This window comes from Doryrhamphus excisus, unplaced genomic scaffold (genome assembly GCF_037039965.1).
Source record: "Doryrhamphus excisus strain RoL-2023G ecotype Guam unplaced genomic scaffold, RoL_Dexc_Guam_v1.1 HiC_scaffold_24, whole genome shotgun sequence".
Lineage (NCBI taxonomy): Eukaryota > Metazoa > Chordata > Actinopteri > Syngnathiformes > Syngnathidae > Doryrhamphus > Doryrhamphus excisus.
The window spans coordinates 6,085,188-6,111,833 of NW_027621862.1; the positions used below are offsets into that span (position 1 = coordinate 6,085,188).

Here is a 26,646-nt window from a genome sequence, read left to right on the forward strand (position 1 = left end):
GGTTCAATTCCCTGATGGGGAGTTCCTGTTTCGTATGTCATGTTGTAACCCTTGAGCAGGGTTACAATTGCAACAACCAGTCTGGAAAAACAAACCCTCCCCCATTGAACAAGACATCTCTTAATGTTTTTTTCTCAAAGTGCTCAGCTGTGTTGTACAATCTGACAGTCCTTTGCTGCCAAATCCTTCCAGTCATGGATAATGGACCTGACCAGGAAAATTCCAGGTGTGGGATTTCAGCCAGTGCCTCCTGAGCGAAAGGAGCCTTAATCTGGCGGTGAATGGTAGGCCCCTTCCCTGAAATGTGAAACCAACCTCGTTTGTCCTCCTACTGTGGTCAAGTACAGTATGCCAGAAGATTTCTGCTCCCTCATCCTCAACACTGAGGGGTTATAGCTCAGTGGTAGAGCATTTGACTGCAGATCAAGAGGTCTCCAATTCAAGTCCTGATGCACTCCCTTGTTTGAAGAACAAGAATGCATGGCTCAGACACCCTTGGGAATAGCAACAACTTGTGGTCATGTATCTCGAGTCTGTGTAATATAACTCTAGATTGCTTCCCATTTTGCATGGCCTTTTTTCGATCTTCCAGGACGAACCTACCATCCAAATTTTCAATACCAAATGGCTGATCACTTTTAATGGACAGTGGACAACAGTTTTCCTAGCTTATCTACACTTATCCTCTTAAATAAACAACTGCACAGTTTATCCTACATCATCTAAACAAATCATCCAAACAAATATCAATCCCACTACCTGTCACATGCAAAGCAAGCGCACTACCATTTGAGCTAATTCTGCTGCTGTTGCAGTGTTGGCAGAGAAGGTCCATGGTGGTCTAGTGCCTAGGATTCAGTGCGCTTTGGATAGGTTTTGACTGGAGATAGGATTTGTCTTCGGTCTCGGTTGAATGGTTGGGGTCATCTTGAAATGCTATCTGCGAACTGCTGTCATCAGCTCAGCAGCAGTCCTCGTTAGTATAGTGGAAAGTATCTCCGCCTGTCACATGGAAGACCGGGGTTCGTTACACTGAAGGGGAGTTCCTGTTTTGTATGTGACAATGTCATGTTGAGCCTTGAGCAGTGTTGCGGTTGCAACAACCAGTCGGGTAAAACAAACCCTTCTCATGGGAAAAAGACCTCTCTTAATCTTCTTCTCAAAGTGCTCAGCTGTGTTGTACAATCTGACAGTCCTTTGCTCCCAAATCATTCCCGTCGTGGATAATGGACCTGACCAGGAAAATGCCAGCTGTGGGATTTCAACCAGTGCCTGCCGAGCAAAAGGAGCCTTAATCTGGCGCTTTAGACCACTCATCCACACAACGTAAAAACCAAAGGCCTGGATGGCTTAATTCGTAGGATGCATTCAGAGAGTGTCCCTGGGTGGGCTCAAACCACCAGCCTGCCGGTTAACAGCCGAGCCACTGGCCGACCGGCCACAGAGACTCACACCAAAAACCAAAACCACATGGTCCTCATGGGAAATCCCCTGACCCAAAATGTGATCCCAAATACCACTAATGAGTTGACAAGTCTCATGGTTGTTGACTGAATTGGCCAACACTTTTCCTTGTATTTGTACTGATGTAACACAGAATATTTGGTGCATTTTAACCATTGGTCTTTTGGGGCCGTCATGGTGTAAAGACGTCTGTGACAATGGAGATCCAGGTGAAATTGCCTGGATCTTCATGGTTGCTGGCTGAATTAGCAGGTTACCTTCCACTTTGACTGATATTGACTGATATTTGCATCTTACAAGTTGTTGTTGTCGAGTGGTTAAGGTGATGGATTTGAAATCTGTTGGGTTTTCCCCGCACAGGTTCAAATCCTGTCGACCACATGCACTTTTGGGTTCAGTCATGGTGTCAAGACTTTTCTGACGGTGGTGAGTCATGGGAAAGCCTCAGACCAAAAATGTGTCAGGGGATCCATGGGGATCCATGTGAAATCCCCTGACTCACGAGTTGACAAGTCTCATGCTTGTAACAATACTGGCAACCAGTTTCCATTGCATTTCAACTGATATACAACGACATCATCTGTGAGGTTCTGAGCTTTTGACAAGTTGTTGTCCACGGTTACCACTGTGTATTTGTACTCAAATCAACAAGTAATCACACATTAACTGGTCAAGGAAAACACAGTCCAAATGTTTGATTGCTGCAGGGCAAGTTGGTTCCACCAAGACTTGAACTTGGATCACTGGATTCAAAGTCCAGAGTGCTAACCATTACACCACGGAACCTGCAAGGGTACAGACATTGTCAGGTCCTGAAGTACATCCTGTCAGATTCCATTATTGAACTTGATTGAAGTTGATTGAACTTCACTGATCCTGTTGTTTTGGGAATTGTGTCGAAAGAAAAAGCAATAATCAGGTGAAAGGACAGGGAGGGCTTGTCCAGGAATTGAACTCGGGACCTCTAGACCAACAAGCCCCTGTTTTGACAAATACCTGCGATCCATATTCCCCGGGCAACGCCGCACTGGGGCGTGAGGGCCGGGGTGTTGTTGACAGGGGCTTTTGTTGTTCCTTTACGGTCCGCATTCTCTGCACTCGTGGTCTAAATTTTGGGTAGAGGATAATGGGGTCCACTGCCCCCTTTGATCTGCTCCTTGCAGTCTTGGTGACCAAGAGGTTTGTTGCAGCTCTGCTTTTACATGCTGTTTTCTTTACCTCTCCCCGGTCTTTCTGCAGTCTTGTCGAGGGTGTTTCACAGGTGGTTGTCACTGTGGGCTTTTGTTGTTCCTGGGGCACATAAAGAAGAGTGGCCAGTACGGGGGTTGAACCCGTGACCTTGGCGCCACGCTCTGACCAACTGAGCTAACCGACCACAGGACACCATTGCATCAAATGTTTCCAGCTCAAATCAACTAACTCATCCTTAACAGACCGCATTCTCTGTGCTCGTGGTCAAAATTTTGGTTCTCGGACAATGGGGTCATCTGCCCCCATTGGTCATGCAGTCACGGTGGGCGAGAGGTTTGCCGCTGCTCTGCTTTGCCATGCTGTTTTCTTTACCTTTCCCCGGTCGGTTGGCAGCCTTGATGGGGGTGTTTCGCAGTTGACTGGGTTGTGCGCTGTTGGTTATGGGGCCTGGGGGGTTTTGGGCTTTTGTCCCCGCCATGCTGTTTTCCTTGTGGTGGTGTACTGTTAGCTGTTGTCAACGGGGGCTTTTGTTGTTTCTTCACGGTCCGCATTCTCTGCACTCGTGGTCTGAAGAGGATAATGGGGTCCACTGCCCCCATTGATCTGCTCCTTGAGTCTTGGTGACCAAGAGGTTTTTTGCCGCTCTGCTTTGACATGCTGTTTTCTTTACCTTTCCCCGGTCTTTTCGAGGGTGGGTGGTGTGATGTCGGTTATGGGGGCCGGTAAGTTGCCAACCAAGGCTTTTGTTGTTCCTGGAGCACATAAAGAAGAGTGGCTAGTACGGGGGTTGAACTTGTGACCTTGGCGTTATTAGCACCACGCTCTGACCAACTGAGCTAACCGGCCACAGGACACCACTGCAATATTTTATGTTTTTTTTTTATTTTATGTACCCCGACGCAGACTCAATCGGTACGCTGGGGTCTGAGGGCGGGTACCTGGTGGACACCTTGTTTGTGCTCTTGACAGGTATTTAACAATTGGCTTTTGATGGTGGAACAAGCTAAAACAAGGAAAACAGATTGTTTAGCGTGCCTGGGAGTGGGCCCCTTATCGCAAATAGTTCCCGCTGTGATTTCCGCCGAGTGTCCCTGATGAATACATCCACTGCTCCAGAAGCAGCCTCGGCTAATTGTCGGCCATTCGCCGTAGCGCACCCCGAGGTTACAGAGGTCAAAGGTAAGCCCATATTCAGCAGCACAGTGGCGAAAGGTAAATTTATGTGCATTACCGTTTCCACAGGTTCCCGATTGGTACAACCCGGCATTAATATCTCTTGGTGTAATTCTACCTTACAGATGGATGCCTTCTTCCGGCCGATACTCAGGGCTGACCTCTGGTGGTGGTGCGGTGGACCCGGCGTGAGTGATAGGTTACCGACCGAGAACATGACTGGTGTTTGTGCGCCGATTCCTTTCCTTCTTCCAATGACAGTATTGTCAGTAGATGTGGAGCGCCTAGTGCATAGTGCTACTTCCGTAGGGTCTCACCTCATGCCACCGGCCGCCCTGAGGACCAGGTGAGGTGTGTCAACCTCACCCTGGTTAGACACCCCCAACCCGACGTACATTGACGCCATAGGTATCCCTCGTGGCGTCCCAGAGGAGTATAAAATTACAGATCAGGTTATATCCAGTTTTGCTTCTATCATCCCTTTGATTTCCATTAACCATAATACCGAAGTGATTCATTATCTGCATTATAACGTTCAGCGTCTCTCTAATCAAACTGAAGAAGCGTTCAGAGCAGTTAGTGTAGCAGTTAGCTACTTCTCTGATGGCCTTCCAGACTTGCATGGCAGTTGACATGCTATAAGCAGAAAAGGGTGGTGTGAGTGTAAGGTACATAAAAGATAAGGTAACATGGTTTAAAAAAAAACAGTTTAAAACGTATAAATATGGTTAGAGCATTTAAGAGTAGTAATAGTTCATGTCATACATATAAATTCAGTTGTAAAAGAAAAAAAGACACCCTACTATTTTTTATATGTTTGTGTCTAAAATAAACCAAATCTCCATTGTTGGCGTTTGAGTGTAATACCGCAAGGTCCACTAGGGGGTGCTAGCAGTGATGGCGGTATAGAGTAGGTGACAAAACGACAGAGGAAGAATAAATCCTGAGCTTGAATATACGTCAAGTCATCGTGGATTGTCTTGGTATCTATCTTGGTGTCTTCGTATAAAATAGAAATAATGTATGCAAACGACTGTAAAGAGTGTAGAAGTTGACCCAACGTTGTGGAATGCTCTACCTGTTAATATTAGAGCTGCTACCTCAGTAGAAATGTTCAAGTCCCGACTTAAGATTCATTTCTATACTTTAGCGTTTAGTTAAAAATATTCCCTGCCTGTTTTGACTGCCGCTCCTTCTCTCTCCCATACCCCCCAGGAGAGGCTGTTTGGAAGTTGCCTTGACGGAACTGGACATCTGACGTGGCCTACCTTGTGGAGGCGCTGCAGCAGAGGGATGGTGATCATCTCAAGACCCGCGGCTGCCCAACTGTCCTAATGGCATTACATCTTGGACCTGGACTATTATACTCTCTGTTTATATTTAACTGTCACATGTTAACCTCTCCACATCCATTGCAGCTTGGTCATCCTAGAAGGGGGATTCCCCCATCTGCGGTCCCTTCTCAAGGTTTCTTTATCCCTAATGGGTTTTGAGTTTTTCCTTGCCCTGATGGGGGTTCAGATCAGGGGATGTCGTTTGTCGTCTATTGTCTATCATCTACTGTTGCCTGCTTGTTAAGCCCTTTGAGAATCTTTTGTGATTAAGGGCTATATAAATAAACTTGACTTGACTTGACTTGGTGCAACACACCCGACCACCTCATGAAGAGCAGAGCTGTCCTTTTCCGGGCGAAACCCATGAACTCTGACTCGGAGGTGCAGTTTGCCCATTTCAGCTGCTCCAAATTTGTCTGCAGGCAAAACTTTAATTTTAGACTCAGGTCAATTGGAAAGGTTGGCGAGTCCCAGGGGTTTTTTTTTTTTTTTTCCCGCTTTATTTGGGCAAATATATGAATCATAACAGTGCATTTCTTACATCAATCAAAATCAAAATATAACTTTCCATTGAACCTGGAATCTTCTGATCCGTAGTCAGATGCGTTATTCATTGCACCCACTGTACTTGACCACAAAAGAGGTTGGTTTGACATTTAAGGGAAGGGGTCACTTGAACAGGTCTTGAACCCTGGTCCCTGCGATTAAAAAGCTGAGGCTCTACCAACTGCGCTATACAGGCCCTTGATGAATGAGGAGAACTTACAAGGCAAAAACTTCTGACATACTGTACTTGACCTTGCCATGGACAGAGATGAAGAAGCCCCGGCCCCGAAATTGCCACCTCCAAGAATGACTGAGGTTTCCAAAAAACACAGGTGGTGTCAAATAATAAAACATATAGATACAGCCTGCAGTTAGCAAGTCATAATCAGAAGGAATATCGACTTTTGACTTCAATATTTATGCAACTGAACAATAAACTCCCTTGCAAAATGGAGCCAGAATGGATACAATCTAGGGTTACAACAGTAACCTTCCCATACCTTTATGGAAACAAACCAAAACCAACCTCACTTGAGTTGGATTGACCAAAGGAACCATGCAAAAAGGGAAACAATCGAGTTATATTACACCGATTCGAGAGACATTACCACAAGTTGTTGCAATTCTCAAGGGTGTTTGAGCCAGGCATCCATGTACTTTTAGACTATTCTTAAATAGTAAATAATAAATAAAATAATCCTAAAACCAAGGCTGTGCATCATGGGGCATCTGGATATCAACCAGGACCTCTTGATCTGCAGTCAAATGCTCTACCACTGAGCTATACCCCCTCAAACACACCATCCATCGTTACACGATGGGAACTATGCATATGCACTAAACCAGCTCATCCTCATGGTGACTGGGAGAATTTAACAAACAAAGATTGACTTCTTGACGGGTCAGCTAGGTCGAAAAGGTTTACTTAAACAAGTTATTCCTTGTGTGCACGGTCATCTCGTTGGCCTTCTCGGTGCTGAGGATGAGGGAGCAGAAACCCCAATGGATTTCTAATCCATCGCCTTAACCACTCGGCCACAACAAATTGTCACAAACGCAGAACCTCACAGATTATGCCGTTGTATATCAGTCGAAATGCAATGGAAAATGTTTGCCAATTTTATGAGCAACCATGAGACTTGTCAACTCGTGAGTGGTATTGCAGCTCACGGTTTTGGGGGATCTCACATGAATTCCCATGAATCCCCTGACACGTTTTTGGTCTGATGACTTCCCATGGATCGCCACCATCAGTGATGTCTTGACACCAAGAGTGCCCCCAAAACTGTACGTTGTCAGCAGGATTTGAGGGAGGCTGAGGAGTGTGTTGCTTTGTCGGGCTCCTTTTGAGTGTCCTCCATTGTCAGCGAACCTCACAAGGGCACAGTTTTTTCCTGATCAGGGCACCATTTTAGGTTGTGTGGATGATTGGTCTTAAGCGCCAGATTAAGACTCTTTTCTCTCAGAAGGCACTGCTTGAAATCCCACAGCTGGCATTTTCCTGGTCATGTCCATTGTCCTTGACTGGAATGATGTGGCAGCAAAGGACTGTCAGATTGTACAACACAGCTGAGCCCTTCAAGAAGAAGTCAGTGCTCATGAGAGTCAGAGTTCATGTGAGAAGGTCCTTTCAGCAAAGGCCTTCTCAAACGATTTGCCAGGTCAGGACGTAAAGAGGGACTGTGCTGAAACCCGGGATCTTCAGATCTTCAGTCTAACGCTCTCTCAACTGAGCTATTTCAGCTGCGAAGGTGGTTCTCTGCTTTTTCCAGTGCAGGCAATTTCACCTAGATCTCTATTGTAACAGATGTCCTTACACCATGACTGAAAAGGTTTTCATGGATTCCCTGACATGTTTTTGGTCTGATGACTTCCCATGGATCGCCACCGTCAGTGAAGTCTTGACACCACGAGTGCCCCCAAAATTGTACGTTGTCGGCAGGATTTGAACCTGCGCGGGGAAACCCCAATGGATTTCTAGTCCATCGCCTTAACCACTCGGCCACAACAACTTGCAAAGAACCGCACCGTGTATACCGTTGTTTTTCAGTTGAAATGCAAGGGAAACTGCCAATTCAGTCAGCAACCATGAAGATCCAGGCAATTTCACCTGGATCTCTATTGTCACAGACGTCTTGACACCACAAGTGCCCCCAAAACTGCACGTTATAGGCAGAATTTGAACCGGTTAGTTTGAACCTGTGTTAGCTTTATTTAGGAAGACCCATTGTGGCCCTTCCGGCTCACAAATACTTAGTGGGATTTCGGATGATCCATCATGGTCACAGGCGTCCTGACACCATGACTGCCCCAACAGACCAGTGGTTAAATTGCAAGGACAACTGCTTGCCAATTTAGTGATATTCAGGATGACCCATTGTGGTCCTTCCAGCTCACGACTTAGTGGGATTTAGAATGGTCCATCGTGGTCCTTCTGGCTGACCTATTTGGTCACCGCATTATGGTACGAGGCACCACACAAGCACATAGGCAATGATTTGTATGCCCCTCCCACTGAACCATAACACAAATCTTTTTTTTCAGTCATTTTGTGTTGGGTTAGAGAGGGTTAAAGTGGGCTCAGATTGGCAATTGTCCAAATTGACTCCAGATTTCTCCTTTGTAGCGAAAATTGTAGTTCATATAACATGTTCCAGAAAAAATGGGCTTTTCACAATCGCAAACGAGGTTTAAAAGGTTTAAAAACCAGCTGTGAAAGAAACACCTGAGCTACCTTTGGGGTCACCTTGATGTCTCGGTGGACTCAACTTGTGCCTTTGCTGTCGATGGTTTGGCTTTTAATTTCCTCTGGCATTGGCTGGATGTGAAGTTAAGGTCCTTTCAGCAAAAGGCTTCTCAAACTAATTCTACTAAAACTAAACTAAACTCAATCTAATTAATTAATTTAATCTAAAAGTGGGGGTAGGCTGAAGCTGTGTCTCTGCCACGTATGTGGCTGTGTTCCTGGTCCAATCATCTTGGGTTGGAATTTCCCCATGCTGGTAACGGGTGGGGAATACAGTCCGTTGATGAGGATAAGCTGTACAGAAAATGGATGGATTTCACTGGTTGAAGTCGTCAGCTACCACAAAAACGGTCATGGGCCATGAGCCTCTGTTTTGAATTCCCCTTTGGCCAATCGACACCATAACAACTGTCAGAATTGTAGTTCATTAGATTTGATTAGATATACCTTTATTCATCCCTCAGTGGAAAAAAATTACATTGCACAGCAGCAAAGGGGAAATAACTATTTAAGAATAAATAATATAAACAGCCTAAAGTAATAACAGTATAACAATTTTGTCACACGGAAGACCATTGTTTGATTTCCCGACGGGGAGTTCCTGTTTTGTATGTCACAATTTCACGTTGAACCTTGAGCAAGATTACGATTTCAACAACCAGTAGGGTAAAGCAAACCCGTCTCACTAGAACTCTAGAACATTACAACTAGAACCTCTCTTAATCGACACCACAACAACTCAGAATTGGAGTTCATTAGATTAGATTAGATATACCTTTACTCGTCCCTCAGTGGGGAAATTTGCATTGCACAGCAGCAAAGGGGACACAACTACGTAGTTAAACAGGAAAATATAACCAATCTGAGAATAAACATTATAAACAGCCTAAAGTAATAACAGCTTAACAATATTGAAGAAGACCGTTGTTTGATTTCCCGACGGGGAGTTCAGTCATGGATAATGGGTCTGACCAGGAAAATGTCAGCTGTGGGATTTCTACGAGTGCCTCCTGAACAAAAGCCTCAATCTGGCAACTGAAACCATCCTCTGCTATGACTGCCATGTCGTGCTGCTTATTTAGCCAGAAGTGAGAATTATTCCTTGTGTCTTCTCTGTGTTGAGGATGAGCTTGTTGTTTGCACAACCACGTGACACCACAGTGGCCACCCCGTACCTGGAAGCCCCTTTGTGCAGGCCAGTAAATATAGACCACAGCTACTTGTTTGAAATTGTGGCTCTCTGGTCTAGTTGCATGATTCTCGCTTTGGGTGTGAGAGGTCCCTGGTTTAATTCCCCGACGAGCCCTCCTGATCTTGTTTTGATCTTTTTTTAAACACAATTGTCAAAACAGCAGGATCAGTTAAGTTCGCGCTAGTGTTGACACCACCTGTGTTTTTAGGAAACATCATTAGCATGTACTGAATCAAAGTATGAGGTACGATGTCGGAGATCCAGAATGCTTTTGTTGGCAGGAAAAAGCCATAATACACCTTTTGGAGAATGCAGGCATCAATCCCGCTACCTCTCACATGCTAAGCAAGCACTCTACCATTTGAGCTAATTCCCCCATGCACTGAATCTGAGCTGCCATGTACTAATCCTCACAGACTTTCTACATTCATTTCATTTACACTGACGTGCAATTTCTGTCGTGACTTTTGTCCCATTTCTTCCCGGATGACACAGCTTCTCCCCCATGTCTAAGAGAAAGTCCAGCCGCACTACAAAACAAAGTCATTTCAGCTGCTTTTACCCACTATCTTATCCTTTCCATGCTGACTCAAAGCTCATGACCATAGTCGAGGGTAGAAATGTTGATCAACTGGTAAATTCAGAACTCAGCTGAAATGGTCAAACTGCACCTCAGAGTCCGAGTTCATGGGTTTCACCCGGAACAGGTCAGTTCTGCTCTTCATGAGGTTGCACCAGCCTGCAGACATCCTGTGGCTGGAAGATGGTCGGTGCCTGTCGTGGCGGTAATCCTCGAACCCGTTGGTGGATACCATTGGTGAGGGATGCCGTCAAGCTGAAGGAGTTCTATTGGGCCTTTTTGGCTTATGGGACTTCAGCTGACAGGAACCAACAGGCCAAGCGGTCCGCAGCTTTGGCATTCACTGAGGCAAAAAGTCTGACATGGGAGGAATTTGGAGAAGCCATGGAGAATGACTTCCGGACAGCTTCGAAGAGCGTCTCGGGAAAAGGAAAGTAGTGCACAGTGAAGTTCTATCAACTCTCATGTAATCTGACAATGTGTACGTCAGGACCCTATAATGCACTTGCAGGTTCCATGGTGTAATGGTTAGCACTCTGGACTCTGAATCCAGTGATCCAAGTTCAAGTCTTGGTGGAACCTACTTGCCCTGCAGCAAGCAAGTGTTTGGACTGTGTCTTCCTTTAACAGTAAGTGTATGATGACTTATTTATGTACTTAAGTAAAATTTACTCTCCAAATCAGTGGTAACCGTGGATCAGGATGAGTTCCTCAAATGACGTGAATGTCTATGACAGCATGTGAGGAAGACACGTGGTTTATGTGCGGGGCTCCACAAGTATTTCCAGTTCTAGTTAAAAGCCAGGCTCCTCATGTAGTTTCCATAATGTACCAAGGGATTGTCCCGCTGCCCTTGTATTTTGAGGGCAAATGATATTTTGGTCTGGCCTTTCTGGGGGTCCCGCTGGAACCAGCTGACGCCAGGGCTTGCCCTAGGGTCATGGTTGGCGCTACCTCCCTGGGTCTGTCCTGGGTCGCGGGCCCCCACGTGCCCTTGGGGGCGCCTCCGACCGTGGACGGGCTCCCTTCCGGCTGGCGGGGGCGCCCCTGTGCCCACGGGTGTGTGGCCTTCGATGCCCTTCTGCCCTAGTGGGGTATGGTCTCCCGCTGGTCTCGGGGGTGCGACTCTCCTCCGGCCTGCTGGCGCCCTGTTGCCGGTTGAGATTGCTCCTCCATGGCCTCTTGCTGGTCTCTTCGGGGAGTTGATTCGGGGGCGGGTCTTGGGGAGTCGGCCCTGGCTTTGCCCACACCCACGGGGCCGGAGGATCTCTGGCGGTGGGGGCTTGACCTGGCTGCGCGGGGCGGGGTTTGCTGGGTGGTAGAAGGCAGTCTCTCTCCTTTTGTCATTCTCAGTGACAATTACACATTCACACACTCGCATTCACATACACAACACACCTCCATATGGACACTCACAGCACACGGGTGCTTCTCTATACAATCTACCATCTTTTCCCTGATGTTTATATGGTATTGGTATGCTATTATTACAGTAATGATGTCAAGCAGTGAGAGTTTAATTACTGTAACTGTATGGTTGTAATTGTGTTTACTATCATGGTTGTCCTCATTGTTACTATTGCTACTGGTAAGTTGGACTGTTTCATTTCACTGATATCATCTCCATTGTGACCCTTAGCCATCATTGACATTTAACTGTTCTGTTTGTCACTGTTGTTATGGGAATTCTTGTTGCTGCTGTTTTTGTCCCCCCCCACCCCACCTTTCTCTTCTTCTTTTCTGTTCTTCTTCTTGCTCCGGTCCAGTCGCTCCAAATGGCATAACAAAAACATCAAATAACGGCAAATAAAATTTCATGGTACAGGGAAGTTGTAGCCAACACCTTTCCTGACACAGAGCAAATCTGTCTAGCATGTAAGGGCATTGAGATCAACAATACTATCTGCCCCAATGGCTGGACGGGACAAAAAATAAAAATAAAAAATAAGACCTCAGTCGATCTTGGAGGTGGCGGGACCGGGACATGACAAGAGACTACTCTAGAGAACGCAGCCAGGATTAGGTTTGGGGTATTCATCTGACACTGAGGGATAGATCCTGGACTCATTTCCGATCCCAACATCTATCATGTCAATCCCAACATCAAGGATTTCTTGGAGAATGTGGGCATCGATCCTGCTACCTCTCAGATGCAAAGCAATCTCAGTCCATAGAGCATGAGACTCTACGGGTCATGGGTTGGAGCCCCACATTGGACGATTCAGTATTTTAATTGATACATCTGAAAGATATCTTTCCCGTAGAAAAATGGTCATCATGCAGAAAACATCTCATTCGAAGCACACATAAACAAATCCCATTCTTGTATGACCACAAATGGTAGAGCGCTCGCTGTGAGATGAAGTGGAATTGATGCCTGCATTCCCCAAATGGTATATTATGCCTTTTCCCTGCCAAAAAAGCATTCTTGATCTCCGACATCGTACCTGATACTTTGATGAATTACATTCTAATGATGTTTCCTAAAAACACAGGTGGTGTCAAAACTTGTGCATTGGTATAGTCCGATGAGGATGGGATTTGAACCCAGGCATGCAGAACACAATGGATTAGCAGTCCATCACCTTAACCTCTCGGTCACCTTATCTCCTGCAGGGCCCTTGTTGACATGGTCTTGTTGACTCAAAATGACACATCTTAATTAGTGTTATGGTGTTGCAAAAATTACAGGTCTTTTTGTTGTGCGAATAGTGGGGCAAAGGATAACACATCTGACTGCGGATCAGGAGATTCTAGTTTCAACTCCTTGCTAGCTTGCCAACCTTTTCAATTAACCTGACTCTAAAATTCATGTTTCACTCGCAGATGAATTGGAAGCAACTGGAGCAGCAATCAGCACCTCCGAGTCAGAGTTTTGCTTCTTGCCCGGAAAAGGATAACCCTGCTCTTCATGAGGAGTGTTGCACCAGCCTACAGACATCCCGTATACTACCATGTCACCCTTCTTATTTATAACAGTAGGAAAGAGAATTATTCCCTGTGTGCACTGTCATCTTCGTCTTCTCTGTGTTGAGGATGAGCTTGTTGTTTGCACATAACAACACTACAGCGGCCACTGTCTCCCAAGAAGCGCCTTTGTGCAGGCCAGCACCAGTAGGGCGTCGTCCGGAAAATATGGACCACAGGTATTTGTCCATACCGTGGATTGTTGGTCGAGCTGATGATTCTCGCCTAGGGTGTGAGAGACCCTGGGGACACTTCCCTCCCTGCTTTTGGACAACACAAAAAAAACACAATTCCCAAAACAAAAGGATCAATGGTCAGGTGCTCGTAAATTTTCATTACAACTCTGTCTTACAATACAATGTTTTGTCACATGATCCAACGGGTTTCCAGTCCAGTAGTATTTTGGGCAGATATCAAAGTTCAATATGTTGAATGTGTGATTTTATTTGAAACACATGAAAACAATTCCAAGTCAACCAATCCAATCGCAGTCTACCGCCTGATGGTTTTTACATCTGTCATAAAGGCGGCGTTAAAATTTGGATTTTGAAAAGGAATACAGACAATACATCTGCAACCTTGTCAAAGGACACGAAAACAGCGCAGTCATAGCAGAGGATGGTTTTGATCAATCGGTCTAAAGCGCCAGATGAAAGCTCCTTTCGCTCAGGAGGCACTGGTAAAAATCCCACAGCTGGCATTTTCTTGGTAAGGTCCATTATCCAACACTGGAATGATTTGTCAGCAAAGGACTTTCAGATTGTACAACACAGCTGAGCACTTCAAGAAGAAGATAAAGAGAGGTCTTGTTCTCGTGAGACGGGTGTGTTTTACCCTACTGGTTGTTGCAATCGTAATCCTGCTCCAGGTTCAACGTGAAATTTTGACATACAAAACAGGAACTCCCCATTGGGAAATCAAACAATGATATTCCGCATGACAAAACTATTAAACTGTTATTACTTTAGGCTGTTTATATTGTTTATTCTTAGATTGTTTATTTTTTTTTACTGTTAAACTGGTTCTGTTCCCTTTGCTGCTTTGTACATTTTCCCATATACACCAAACAAAAAGGGGAATTCAGAACAGAGGCTCATGGCCCATGACCGTTTTTGTGGTAGCTGACAACTTCAACCAGTGAAATCCATCCATTTAAGTTCTGCTTATCCTCATCAACGGACTGTATTCCCCACCCGTTACCAGCATGGGGACATTCCAACCCAAGATTAGAACACACTGGACCAGGTACACAGCAACATAGCACGTGGCACAGCTTCACACTGCCCCTACTTTAAGCCCAGACTGAAAAAGCGGAACACCACCTTCACAGCTGAGATAGCTCAGTTGGGACAACATTAGACTGAAGCTCTAAAGGTCCCTGGATCACAATCCCTGTCTATGTCCTCACTAATAGCCAATAGTTTGAAAAGGTTTATTGACCGGCTGAAAGGACCTAAACTTCACTCTTCACAAAGGCCACCCTTCAAGCCAATGTTTGGTCAATGGAATGGCCTTTATTGTCATTATACTTAATATTAAATTGCTTTTTGGAACAGGGAGCTGCGATTGGGGCTTGCGCCATCCGCTCCACGCATCGACCTGGTATTGCAGCGCTTCCAGGAACGGTGCACTTCTCCTTCTTGTGTAAACAGCAAAAGCAGACTCTGGCAGGGTGCATCTTGTGGATGGTGCTGAAAGAAATGCACAGAACGTGCTCACGTTTGGTGCCCCCTGAGCAGTAGTTCTGCAGAGGAAATGGCTCGTGGTAGCGGGGCACTGTGTCTGCGCACTCCGTGGACCCCACTTCCCTCGCAGCAGCCGATCTCCAGAGGGTGTCAGCCACTTTTTGTCAGCCTTGCCTCTTGCAGTCTCCCACCGGCTCCTGATTCTCAGGTTTCGTGCGCGCTTCCCGGGGCCCTGTGAGTGTCGCATTGATCAACTGCTGGATGGAATCTGACACAATGATCTTGTCTGGTGGAGGCCTTCCAAGTTTCCTCCACAAACCAGTGGCATAAGGGGCTTTTCCGTCTTCCGTTTGGCTTCTCAGAGTCGGGTTTGGTGGCCCTTTGTGTGTTGGATATGACAAAAAAAGAAAAAAAAAACCCACGTGGGATAGCCACAGGCGGTCAGAGCCTGTAACTTGTGCGTCTGCCCCCTCGGTGAGTGAGTGACCCGGTATTTTCTGCTCTCTTGTTTGCGCTTCTGACAGCTTCTGGCTCGGGTTCCAGTGGGCGAAGGGACTCAAAGTGCAGGAGCTGGCCTGTGCGGGTAGGTTTACCATGAACCACAATGTTGTGGCTTCCATCTTGGGTGTCGCTGCTTGCCTTCCTTGGACATAAAGATCCGAAGCAGTTGCCTCTGCGGCTGGGAAGGCCGCTGAGAGCGACAACAGCAATTTGAGCCGCTTCCGCTTGAGTTGGACGGTTGTTTCTGACGGCCACCTCGTCCACTGTGGCCAGTGGTTCCGGTGTGCTGGTAAAGTGGAGGCGCTTGGCCGACGCCCCTTTCTCCGCCTGGTTGCCGTTTTACATTGAGGTTTCCTGACTGAGAGCAGATCGGCCTCTCGGCTGGTTGGTTGGTTGGTTGTCTCCCGCGGACGGGCAGACCTTTCCAGCAAGCGTTGGTAGTGCTGGGCTGGCCGTTTCTTGCTCGAGTCCGGCTGCACTCGCAAGCCAAGGAGCTCGGCACGGCGCTGCACCTGCCTCTTGTTTTAAACACGGCATCAGGGGAGAGCGCGAACGCAGTCCCCCACTATCACAAATTATGCAGTCGAGATTCCTACATTTGGGGAATTCGCAGAGGTCAGCTCAACCCAGGTGCAATGGCTGAGCCTCGCCCTGGGTGAACCACCTTCTTGATCATGGCATCTCCCCTGCCAGGTAAGTATGAATTGGACCGGTCTCACCCGGACGAGTCTCTCGCACATGCCACATGCTAAGTGGTGGTCTCATCAGGTCGCCCACAACAAGCCCAGCCACTGGACCTGTGTCCAAATTCAGAGAATGTACTCTGGTTGTCTCAAGGAGTCGGTCTGTGTGGCACTCGTGTGACTTCATTCTGAGCAGAGGCAGCGGCAACAAGTGGCTTAGTGCAGTTGCTGCAGACGTTCAATTGGGAGACTGGAATACTGACTCCACGTGCCTAGTCACACCATGTAACATGAGAGGCCAATATGTTAAACCTGACACGTGTAGACGTGCGAGGTCGTCATGAGTCAGTGGGTTGTCAGGTTCAAACTCCTGTGACACTTGTAAAAAAACACTTAAATGCAGAAATACAGAAGAGACAGACAACAATATTCAAAGTTACTCGCAGCGAGGACAGTGAAACCACATACCCAGTGGCATGCCGCTCCACTCTGAATATGCAGTTCACGCCCCTTCCTTTTTATTCTCTTTCAGGGGTCCCCTACTACATGGTCGTGCAACACTGGGGGGAGGCAGTTGTACAAGCTGTGTTTATTTGTCTATGTGTGTGTATGTGAGAGTAATTACTTTAATTGTTTTTCCGAGTTCTTTTCTTGACACATTCTTGCAGGATTAACGTGAACATCTGCAGGGTCGCTGTTGGCGCTTTCAGGCACCTCCAGGACCTGGGGCTCGCTGGGGGTCTCTGATCAGGGTCACGGGAACATTTCTTCTTCAGCACATTCAAACACTTTCTATTGTCTAAGCGAATGGATATAAGGGTGATAACTGATGCTATGTTTGTTCCGTCTACATTTTATTCAAACATGCGTGCAAACGGTCCTTTAGCTTGTCATGCCAGAAGTGCCCTCCTCCCCTACGAGCACCCTCTGGCATCGCTTCTCGGCCTTTTGGCTAAGATCAAGTGTAGTATCTGTTCTTATCAGTTTAATATCTGATACGTCCCCCAACAGGGGACTAAATATTAAATTGCTTTTTGGAACAGGGAGCTGCAATTGGGGCTTGCGCCATCCGCTCCACGCATCGACCTGGTATTGCAGCGCTTCCAGGAACGGTGCACTTCTCCTTCTTGTGTAAACAGCAACAGCAGACTCTGGCAGGGTGCATCTTGTGGATGGTGCTGAAAGAAATGCACAGAACGTGCTCATGTTTGGTGGCCCCTGAGCAGTAGTTCTGCAGAGGAAATGGCTCGTGGTAGCGGGGCACTGTGTCTGCGCACTCCGTGGACCCCACTTCCCTCGCAGCAGCCGGTTTCCAGAGGGTGTCAGCCACTTTTTGTCAGCTTTGCCTCCTGCAGTCTCCCACCGGCTCCTGATTCTCAGGTTTCGTGCGCGCTTCCCGGGGCCCTGTGAGTGTCGCATTGATCAACTGCTGGATGGAATCTGACACAATGATCTTGTCTGGTGGAGGCCTTCCAAGTTTCCTCCACAAACCAATGGCATAAGGGGCTTTTCCGCCTTCCGTTTGGCTTCTCAGGGTCGGGTTTGGTGGCCCTCTGTGTGTTGGATATGACAAAAAAAGAAAAAAAAACCCACGTGGGATAGCCACAGGCGGTCAGAGCCTGTAACTTGTGCGTCTGCCCCCTCGGTGAGTGAGTGACCCGGTATTTTCTGCTCTCTTGTTTGCGCTTCTGACAGCTTCTGGCTCGGGTTCCAGTGGGTGAAGGGACTCAAAGTGCAGGAGCTGGCCTGTGCGGGTAGGTTTACCATGAACCACAATGTTGTGGCTTCCATCTTGGGTGTCGCTGCTTGCCTTCCTTGGACATAAAGATCCGAAGCAGTTGCCTCTGCGGCTCGGAAGGCCGCTGAGAGCGACAACAGCAATTTGAGCCGCTTCCGCTTGAGTTGGACGGTTGTTTCTGACGGCCACCTCGTCCACTGTGGCCAGTGGTTCCGGTGTGCTGGTAAAGTGGAGGCGCTTGGCCGACGCCCCTTTCTCCGCCTGGTTGCCGTTTTACATTGAGGTTTCCTGACTGAGAGCAGATCGGCCTCTCGGCTGGTTGGTTGGTTGGTTGTCTCCCGCGGACGGGCAGACCTTTCCAGCAAGCGTTGGTAGTGCTGGGCTGGTCGTTTCTTGCTCGAGTCCGGCTGCACTCGCAAGCCAAGGAGCTCGGCACGGCGCTGCACCTGCCTCTTGTTTTAAACACGGCATCAGGGGAGAGCGCGAACGCAGTCCCCCACTATCACAAATTATGCAGTCGAGATTCCTACATTTGGGGAATTCGCAGAGGTCAGCTCAACCCAGGTGCAATGGCTGAGCCTCGCCCTGGGTGAACCACCTTCTTGATCATGGCATCTCCCCTGCCAGGTAAGTATGAATTGGACCGGTCTCACCCGGACGAGTCTCTCGCACATGCCACATGCTAAGTGGTGGTCTCATCAGGTCGCCCGCAACAAGCCCAGCCACTGGACCTGTGTCCAAATTCAGAGAATGTACTCTGGTTGTCTCAAGGAGTCGGTCTGTGTGGCACTCGTGTGACTTCATTCTGAGCAAAGGCAGCGGCAACAAGTGGCTTAGTGCAGTTGCTGCAGACGTTCAATTGGGAGACTGGAGTACTGACTCCACGTGCCTAGTCACACCATGTAACATGAGAGGCCAATATGTTAAACCTGACACGTGTAGACGTGCGAGGTCGTCATGAGTCAGTGGGTTGTCAGGTTCAAACTCCTGTGACACTTGTAAAAAACACTTAAATACAGAAATACAGAAGAGACAGACAACAATATTCAAAGTTACTCGCAGCGAGGACAGTGAAACCACATACCCAGTGGCATGCCGCTCCACTCTGAATATGCAGTTCACGCCCCTTCCTTTTTATTCTCTTTCAGGGGTCCCCTACTACATGGTCATGCAACACTGGGGGGAGGCAGTTGTACAAGCTGTGTTTATTTGTCTATGTGTGTGTATGTGAGAGTAATTACTTTAATTGTTTTTCCGAGTTCTTTTCTTGACACATTCTTGCAGGATTAACGTGAACATCTGCAGGGTCGCTGTTGGCGCTTTCAGGCACCTCCAGGACCTGGGGCTCGCTGGGGGTCTCTGATCAGGGTCACGGGAACATTTCTTCTTCAGCACATTCAAACACTTTCTATTGTCTAAGTGAATGGATATAAGGGTGATAACTGACGCTATGTTTGTTCCGTCTACATTTTATTCAAACATGCGTGCAAACGGTCCTTTAGCTTGTCATGCCAGAAGTGCCCTCCTCCCCTACGAGCACCCTCTGGCATCGCTTCTCGGCCTTTTGGCTAAGATCAAGTGTAGTATCTGTTCTTATCAGTTTAATATCTGATACGTCCCCCAACAGGGGACTAAATATTAAATTGCTTTTTGGAACAGGGAGCTGCAATTGGGGCTTGCGCCATCCGCTCCACGCATCGACCTGGTATTGCAGCGCTTCCAGGAACGGTGCACTTCTCCTTCTTGTGTAAACAGCAACAGCAGACTCTGGCAGGGTGCATCTTGTGGATGGTGCTGAAAGAAATGCACAGAACGTGCTCACGTGAAGCAAGATGGCGCCTGTGCTCGGTCAGGCCACTGCTCGGCTCCTATGTCGTTTGTTACTTTTTGTTTTCACAATATATGTGGTCATATCATCCCATATATCTCAGGGCTGTGCATCTATAATTCGGAGCTACGATCGCGGCTCTCTTTTTCGCATAAAAGAATCTATGGAAGCCCTTTTCATGGACTGGGATAAATACAAACAAACTTTTCCTCCTCCCCTTGTTTGCACACCCGACTCACCTGAGTACCTGTTGCTATCACGTACTCCGAGGAAAAAGAGGAGACCGATGAAATGAGGATCTCGGGCAGGCGTCCAAGTAAAGCGCAGACTTTATTCACGCGTAGCAGGGATCACCTCCGTGGATTACCGGGCCAGGTGTTTACGTACGATCCCTCTCCTCGATGCCTGCAGTGACGACGGAGTTTCCTCCCCCCTGTCTTCCTGTGGCTTTTTGGTCAGTCATTTGGAGCCTGTCCGTTACTTGAACTGTGATCACTGGGATATACAGCCATCGCGTTATCCTGTGTTTACACCGAACATCCAGCATGCTAGTTCCCAAGTCAGTTGGAGGTCACGTGATCGCCTTTCGTGTCTCCGACCAATCCCGCTGTGTCCGGCTACGGCGACTGTGACGTCATCGTTGATTCGGCTTGGTCTATTGAACGCACGTTCTATTGCAAACAAGTCTTTTGCCTTGAGCGATCTTTTTACCAGGCAAAATATGGACTTCATGTTCTTCACTGAGACGTGGCAAAGAGAAGGGGAGTTCGTTCATTTAAATGAACTCTGTCCTGATGGTTGCTCCGTTCTTGGGAGGCCCCGCCCCTCCCGTCGAGGAGGAGGTGTTGCTGTGGTTTTCAGAGACAGCTTCACCTGTAAAGTGATGGATACTCAAATCTACTCATCCTTTGAGTCTCAGATGTTGAAAATTGGCTCCTCAAACTCATTCTATTGTGTGCTGGTTTATCGTCCTCCTGGTCCGGCCTCTGTCTTTTTAAATGATTTTAGTGACTTTTTATCTTCAATAATTAAGTTGGAAAATGTTTTAATTCTGGGAGATTTTAACTTGCATGTTGATGACAGCACATCTAGCCAAGCAATGGAACTATTAACAATGACTGAAACTTTTAATTTTGAGCAACATGTCTCAGTCGCTACACATCAAAAAGGTCATATTCTCCACTTAGTGTTTTCACTTGGCCTTAATGTTGCCAACCTTTGTGTGGAAGATGTCCATTTGAGCGATCATAGTTGTGTCTTATTTGATCTGCTCCCTACACTTCAGCCTGTGCTTCCTGTGGTTAGATCGCAGAGACGCATCATCTCTGAGAATACTGCAGGTAGTTTCTCTGTCCTGTTTGATCCACATCTGTTCTTGGAATGTGACAATGTTGATAATTTTATAAATTGTTTTAACGACCACTGTGAATCAATTTTAGATTTGGTTGCACCTGTTAAATCCAATCTGGTGTCTCAAAAATCTGTATGTCCCTGGATAAATGACTGTATTCGGAATTTGAAGCGACTTTGTCGGAAAACTGAGCGTCTGTGGAAGGCTACTAAACTTGAGGTCCACCGATTGCACCTTCGGGAACTTGTGTCATCTTTAAATGAAATGATAAAAACTGCTAGATCTGACTACTTTAAGCAGTTGATTATCTCAAATAAGAAGAAACCTCAAGTGCTCTTTGACACCATCAATTCTATTGTCTCTCCTGCTGCTCCTGTTATTCCTGTTTTTTGCAAAGCTGATAGCAATGATTTTCTCAAAGTGTTTCTCAGCAAAATTCAGGACATTAAGAACAGTCTTCCAGTGTTCTGTGGGTGTAACCCTGTTGTTCAGGAGCCTGCACCCCATGAGTGGTCCTCTTTTAAACCTGTGACTGAGGTTGAGATTTCAGCTCTGGTAACAAAAATGAAGCCATCTTCCAGTTCATCTGATGTGCTGCCCTCTAAACTCTTTTTGAAAGTGTTTGATGTCATTGCCCCCTGGGTTACTAAAGTGATCAATCTGTCACTCGCTACTGGTGTTTTTCCCAGTGCTTTTAAACATGCTATTGTGGAGCCACTTCTTAAAAAATCAAATCTGGATGTCACCGATCCCAAAAATTACAGACCTATATCAAAGCTTCCTTTCATGTCTAAAATCTTAGAGAAGGTGGTCTCCGAACAGCTGCTACATTTCTTGCAAAAATATGATATTTTTGACACTTTCCAGTCTGGTTTTCGCAAGCTTCACTCAACAGAAACTGCCCTGTTAAAAGTGTCTAGTGACATCATGATGTCTGCAGATTCTGGTAAATGCACGGTCCTTGTTCTGCTAGATCTCTCCTCGGCATTTGACACTGTCGATCATCAGATTTTGCAAACAAGACTACATGACTTAGTCGGACTGTCAGGCTCTGTCCTAGCTTGGTTCTCTTCTTATTTATCAGACAGGAGTTTTAGTGTCTCAGTTAACCAGATCCGATCTGACTCTGCTGATCTGTTGTTTGGAGTACCTCAGGGCTCTGTTTTGGGTCCGATTTTGTTTTTGTTATATGTTCTCCCTCTAGGAAAGATTATCCAGGATTTTGATGATGTCTCCTACCATCTGTTTGCTGACGACATTCAGCTGTACTGTTCTTTTAAGGCTTCGGAGATACAAAAATTGAACTCTTTAATGAATTGTTTAGTGCAAATAAAACAATGGCTCGGCGCTAATTCCCTTCAACTAAATTCAGATAAAACTGAGGTGCTGGTGATTGCCCCTGATGAAGTTATTCCAGGGATCAAACAGTATTTGAGTGCTCACAGCCTGTCTTGTAAGTCAAGCCTCAGAAATCTTGGAGTAATTTTTGACAAGGAAATGTCATTACAGCACCACTCAAAGCAGCTCACTCGGAATTGTTTCTTTCAGCTAAGAAAAATCTCGAAACTTCGAACGATTGTATCTAAAGGTGAGCTCGAGATGATAATCCATGCCTTTGTGTCTTCTCGTTTAGACTACTGTAATAGTTTGTTTTCTTGCCTAAACAAAAAAGAGTTGTCTCGTCTGCAACAGGTTCAAAATTTTGCTGCGCGGTTATTGACCCGATGCAACAGAAGGGCTCACATCAGACCGATTCTGAAAGCTCTCCATTGGCTCCCAGTCTCATTCCGTGTGAATTTTAAAATCCTGGTGCTCACATTTAGAGCCTTGCACGGCCAGGCCCCTGTCTACATACGAGACTTGTTGCATCCCTATACCCCCTCTCGGAGGCTGAGATCGTTAGATCAAAATTTACTCATGGTCCCTCGTAGTCGTTTTAGGACCCGAGGAGACCTATCTTTTCAGGTTGTTGCGCCGAGGCTCTGGAATGACCTTCCACCCTCCCTACGTTCGCTTGACTCTGTCGATGCATTTAAGAGTAACCTTAAAACTCACTTGTTTTTGCAGGCATACCCAGCTAAGTAGATTTAGGGTATTATGACCATCATATATTTATTTAGTCTATTTTATTGTATACTGTTTTTATGTACTGTTTTATGTCCATTTTTATTGTACATTGTTTTATTGTTTTATTGTATTTTTTATGTGTATTTTAACCCTGTGTTTTGCCTTTTGTGAAGCACTTTGTGACTTTTGTCTGAGAAAGGTGCTATATAAATAAAACTTACTTACTTACTTACTTACTCACATTTGGTGCCCCCTGAGCAGTAGTTCTGCAGAGGAAATGGCTCGTGGTAGCGGGGCACTGTGTCTGCGCACTCCGTGGACCCCACTTCCCTCGCAGCAGCCGGTCTCCAGAGGGTGTCAGCCACTTTTTGTCAGCCTTGCCTCCTGCAGTCTCCCACCGGCTCCTGATTCTCAGGTTTCGTGCGCGCTTCCCGGGGCCCTGTGAGTGTCGCATTGATCAACTGCTGGATGGAATCTGACACAATGATCTTGTCTGGTGGAGGCCTTCCAAGTTTCCTCCACAAACCAGTGGCATAAGGGGCTTTTCCGTCTTCCGTTTGGCTTCTCAGGGTCGGGTTTGGTGGCCCTTTGTGTGTTGGATATGACAAAAAAAGAAAAAAAAACCCACGTGGGATAGCCACAGGCGGTCAGAGCCTGTAACTTGTGCGTCTGCCCCCTCGGTGAGCGAGTGACCCGGTATTTTCTGCTCTCTTGTTTGCACTTCTGACAGCTTCTGGCTCGGGTTCCAGTGGGCGAAGGGACTCAAAGTGCAGGAGCTGGCCTGTGCGGGTAGGTTTACCATGAACCACAATGTTGTGGCTTCCATCTTGGGTGTCGCTGCTTGCCTTCCTTGGACATAAAGATCCGGAGCAGTTGCCTCTGCGGCTGGGAAGGCCGCTGAGAGCGACAACAGCAATTTGAGCCGCTTCCGCTTGAGTTGGACGGTTGTTTCTGACGGCCACCTCGTCCACTGTGGCCAGTGGTTCCGGTGTGCTGGTAAAGTGGAGGCGCTTGGCCGACGCCCCTTTCTCCGCCTGGTTGCCGTTTTACATTGAGGTTTCCTGACTGAGAGCAGATCGGCCTCTCGGCTGGTTGGTTGGTTGTCTCCCGCGGACGGGCAGACCTTTCCAGCAAGCGTTGGTAGTGCTGGGCTGGTCGTTTCTTGCTCGAGTCCGGCTGCACTCGCAAGCCAAGGAGCTCGGCACGGCGCTGCACCTGCCTCTTGTTTTAAACACGGGATCAGGGGAGAGCGCGAACGCAGTCCCCCACTATCACAAATTATGCAGTCGAGATTCCCACATTTGGGGAATTCGCAGAGGTCAGCTCAACCCAGGTGCAATGGCTGAGCCTCGCCCTGGGTGAACCACCTTCTTGATCATGGTATCTCCCCTGCCAGGTAAGTATGAATTGGACCGGTCTCGCCCGGATGAGTCTCTCGCACATGCCACATGCTAAGTGGTGGTCTCATCAGGTCGCCCGCAACAAGCCCAGCCACTGGACCTGTGTCCAAATTCAGAGAATGTACTCTGGTTGTCTCAAGGAGTCGGTCTGTGTGGCACTCGTGTGACTTCATTCTGAGCAAAGGCAGCGGCAGCAAGTGGCTTAGTGCAGTTGCTGCAGACGTTCAATTGGGAGACTGGAGTACTGACTCCACGTGCCTAGTCACACCATGTAACATGAGAGGCCAGTATGTTAAACCTGACACGTGTAGACGTGCAAGGTCGTCATGAGTCAGTGGGTTGTCAGGTTCAAACTCCTGTGACACTTGTAAAAAACACTTAAATGCAGAAATACAGAAGAGACAGACAACAATATTCAAAGTTACTCGCAGCGAGGACAGTGAAACCACATACCCAGTGGCATGCCGTTCCACTCTGAATATGCAGTTCACACCCCTTCCTTTTTATTCTCTTTCAGGGGTCCCCTACTACATGGTCGTGCAACACTGGGGGGAGGCAGTTGTACAAGCTGTGTTTATTTGTCTATGTGTGTGTATGTGAGAGTAATTACTTTAATTGTTTTTCCAAGTTCTTTTCTTGACACATTCTTGCAGGATTAACGTGAACATCTGCAGGGTCGCTGTTGCCGCTTTCAGGCACCTCCAAGACCTGGGGCTCGCTGGGGGTCTCTGATCAGGGTCACGGGAACATTTCTTCTTCAGCACATTCAAACACTTTCTATTGTCTAAGCGAATGGATATAAGGGTGATAACTGACGCTATGTTTGTTCCGTCTACATTTTATTCGAACATGCGTGCAACCGGTCCTTTAGCTTGTCATGCCAGAAGTGCCCTCCTCCCCTACGAGCGCCATCTGGCATTGCTTCTCGGCCTTTTGGCTAAGACTGCGGTCGCCTCCTTTGGGTGGAGAATTGTATGCTTCAGGTGCATAGAATTCTGCCAACATTTGGGAGGAAATTTCCTACACTTTTCAGTGTACTTTAACTCCTTTTATTCCCGCAGCAGTGCAAGGTAAGTTTTATTTTTATTGTATTTATTGTGTTTTAAGTATTTATTTGTTTTAAAACTCTCATTGAGCAGGAAAATTTCAGCTGGTGGTGCCTCCACCATGTCGGCCAGCTATGCCGGTATGCGGAGGCACCACAGTGTGCGTTTCACATATAAGGAAATGGAGGGTGAGTCACTGGGACTGTCCAGATTGGATTTTTCCAGAAAAATCATCCAACAAATTCTTCAATTTAAACCTGATGACCTCAATTGCATTTTGGCACTGCCTTACAACAAAGGCTATGACGTAAGTTTCCAGTCTGCTGCAACTTTGAGAGAGTTTTGGACTCGTTATGAAGATGTGAAATCCCAGCTGTCTGTGTTCAATGTTGAAAAACTGACTGACAATGCAGCTAAAACCGTTATTGTTAGAATGTTTAATGAGACAGTGACCGCAGACGATATTTGCTTTTGGCTGGGAAGATATTGCACGGTTAAAGGCCAGGCTATGAAGGTGAGAGATGAAGATGGCATCTGGAACTGCGCCTGGAGGGTCCCCATCCAGCAATGGCAGGACCCTCAGGGCTTCCAGGGTCTGAAACATCTCCCATCAATGATAGTTCTGGGAGAAAACCGAGGCTACATACATTACCAGGGTCAGCCCAAGCTCTGCCGCAAGTGTGGAGAGCACGGCCACCTGGCAGAGGCATGTCAGCAGACTGTGTGTCGGAAATGTAGAGAAATTGGACATACTTTTGAACAATGTACCAATGGCAGAAAGTGCAACCTCTGTGGAGACTCAAACCATCTCTTCAGAGACTGTCCCAAATCCTTTGCCAACAAGCTAAAGGCTGGAAAAGAAAAGAGAAATGGAGAGGAAAATGCTGGGGCCAATATGGCTGTTGAGACCATAAATTCAAATCTCCCGCCAAAACCTGTGATTGGAGGAGAAACAGGTGAGGCGGGACAGAGGGAGGGGCTCATAAAGGCCCCAGAAACCATGACTCAGAGTGGTCTGCCGGCAAATGAAGGGTGCACTCATCTGGGAGTCATCCTGCCGCCGCCAGAGTCAGAAGAGGAAGCCATCCCACCCAGTGGCCAGCAAGCAAAAAGACTCGCTTCACAGCTGTCTGACTCCTCTCTTTTATCAGAGA

General features: G+C 47.1%; 9 non-coding genes and 1 pseudogene across 9 annotated transcripts; 4 read left to right on the top strand and 6 right to left on the bottom strand.

The window, feature by feature from the left end:
• Positions 1-2,178: 2,178 nt before the first annotated feature.
• Positions 2,179-2,250, bottom strand: trnaq-uug (transfer RNA glutamine (anticodon UUG)). Its single transcript has one exon. It is a non-coding gene; the product is annotated as a tRNA-Gln (tRNA).
• Positions 2,251-7,638: 5,388 nt separating this feature from the next.
• On the bottom strand, positions 7,639-7,720 carry trnas-aga (transfer RNA serine (anticodon AGA)). Its single transcript has one exon. It is a non-coding gene; the product is annotated as a tRNA-Ser (tRNA).
• A 3,016-nt stretch (positions 7,721-10,736) lies between these two features.
• Positions 10,737-10,808, top strand: trnaq-cug (transfer RNA glutamine (anticodon CUG)). Its single transcript has one exon. It is a non-coding gene; the product is annotated as a tRNA-Gln (tRNA).
• A 1,944-nt stretch (positions 10,809-12,752) lies between these two features.
• On the bottom strand, positions 12,753-12,834 carry trnas-gcu (transfer RNA serine (anticodon GCU)). The gene has a single exon. It is a non-coding gene; the product is annotated as a tRNA-Ser (tRNA).
• A 1,836-nt stretch (positions 12,835-14,670) lies between these two features.
• On the top strand, positions 14,671-14,829 carry LOC144897009 (U2 spliceosomal RNA; annotated as a pseudogene).
• A 1,087-nt stretch (positions 14,830-15,916) lies between these two features.
• On the bottom strand, positions 15,917-16,080 carry LOC144896954 (U1 spliceosomal RNA). The gene has a single exon (XR_013626536.1). It is a non-coding gene; the product is annotated as a U1 spliceosomal RNA (small nuclear RNA).
• Positions 16,081-16,994: 914 nt separating this feature from the next.
• On the top strand, positions 16,995-17,185 carry LOC144896964 (U2 spliceosomal RNA). Its single transcript, XR_013626544.1, has one exon. It is a non-coding gene; the product is annotated as a U2 spliceosomal RNA (small nuclear RNA).
• Positions 17,186-18,271: 1,086 nt separating this feature from the next.
• LOC144896955 (U1 spliceosomal RNA) lies at positions 18,272-18,435 on the bottom strand. Its single transcript, XR_013626537.1, has one exon. It is a non-coding gene; the product is annotated as a U1 spliceosomal RNA (small nuclear RNA).
• A 913-nt stretch (positions 18,436-19,348) lies between these two features.
• Positions 19,349-19,539, top strand: LOC144896965 (U2 spliceosomal RNA). Its single transcript, XR_013626545.1, has one exon. It is a non-coding gene; the product is annotated as a U2 spliceosomal RNA (small nuclear RNA).
• Positions 19,540-24,286: 4,747 nt separating this feature from the next.
• Positions 24,287-24,450, bottom strand: LOC144896924 (U1 spliceosomal RNA). Its single transcript, XR_013626506.1, has one exon. It is a non-coding gene; the product is annotated as a U1 spliceosomal RNA (small nuclear RNA).
• Between the last annotated feature and the right edge of the window lie 2,196 nt (positions 24,451-26,646).